Source organism: Limulus polyphemus, unplaced genomic scaffold (genome assembly GCF_000517525.1).
Source record: "Limulus polyphemus unplaced genomic scaffold, Limulus_polyphemus-2.1.2 Scaffold2473, whole genome shotgun sequence".
In the NCBI taxonomy this organism is placed as follows: domain Eukaryota; kingdom Metazoa; phylum Arthropoda; class Merostomata; order Xiphosura; family Limulidae; genus Limulus; species Limulus polyphemus.
Genome location: NW_013668083.1, coordinates 136,103 through 137,738, shown reverse-complemented (window position 1 = coordinate 137,738; position 1,636 = coordinate 136,103).

Here is a 1,636-nt window from a genome sequence, read left to right as displayed (position 1 = left end):
AGTCCACACAGCAACGTTGGGTCCCCTCCTTCTTCTGGGCTAACACGACAGGAGCTGACCAGGGACTATCAGATTTTTCAACTAACCCTTCCTTAATCAGACCATCCATGACCTTCTCTATCTTTTGTCGCTTTGCTGGAGCTATTCTCCTTGGAGGGATCTTTATTGGATGGTGATTGCCTGTGTTTATTCTGTGCTCTTCCAGGTTTGTGCAGCCGAGGTCATGATCTCCTTTCGAAAAGACGTCAGCGTAATTTGCCAAAACTTCTTTTACCTGAAGAGCCTGTGATGATGACAAATGGACTATGCTCTTCTTATAGAGGTCAGTCAAATATTCTGGAAGTGTATGTCCTTTCTTTACAGTTGTATTCCTTGCTTTAACATTGACTGGCTCTACCTCCTGGCACACGCCCAACAATGCATCTTCCTTAAGTGTCTGCTCACATTAGAGAAATTGGCCACTGTTATAGGTACTACTTGATGACCTGCCACAAGTGACCTTTCAATCTTCAAATCCGCTGGCCTGGATGGGTCTTCCACTGCTTCCACAAGCATTAGGCTTCCTTGGGGATGTTCTTTTATCCTACCCCAAATTATCTTCTTTGACATATTGTAGTTGACTTAAGTGCTGTGACATGCAAATCAACGAATGTAGCAACACTTACTGGAATTTGGCCTTTGTTGTTTCCAATCATCATTTTATTGCAGCTAACTGCACACTTCCTCGGTAGTAAATAGTCCAATCCTAATATGCATTGTTCTTCAATGTCAGCCAAGTATACTTTGTGTCTGTTTTTCATGCCCACACTGGTACCCACAACCTTGTATAATGTCCAGTCACACCACAGAGCTTCTGTACAGCTCCTTTGTGATCCAGCACCTTGATACTCACAAGGATTTGCTGAGATGCAGAATCTATGACAAAGTTGCACCTTTAACTATCCAGCTTTCCTGTCACGTAAACACTATGTATGCTCGCCATTTTACACTTAGCTGTTGGGACTTTCACGATGGGGTTGGTGGGCGACCCTCAGCACCAACCACTACTGGTTTCCCGAAGCTGACTTATTGGTGGTATTCTTCTTACACTGGCTCCTCATATGTCCTTGCTCTCCACAGTTCCAACAACCTTTCTGGGTAGCAGCCTTTCCTGCTGTGGCATCTTCCCTGTGTTGAAATTTCAAGCCTTGAGCTTTCTTGTGCCCAGGTTTGTTACGGTGCCAGCAAAATCCCTCATACCTCTCTGAAAGTTGACCTTTTCTGGCCTTGAATCCTGATGACTGTACCAACCTTGGTACCTCTGTGCTGGACTTAACGTAGGATTCAAATTTAGGAGCTCTGGCCATTGGATCTTGCATAGTAAAGGGGTGTGCTTGCTTTATTTGAATCTTTAGTTGTGGACTGTCCAAGGCATCCACAAACTGATCCCTCAGCAACAACTTGAGAAGATCGGGTGGTGCAGTTGGGTAGGCCTTGTGTGCCATACTTTCCAAGTCCTGTGCCAGCTCTTGCAGGCTCTCTCCTAAACCTAGCCCTGTAGACTTCTGACTGGTTTGGGGTTCCGTATCTGAGTTCTAGAGCCGACACCAGTGTTCTATAGTTGTGCCTGTCATCTGCTGACAACTGCCCAAGTATT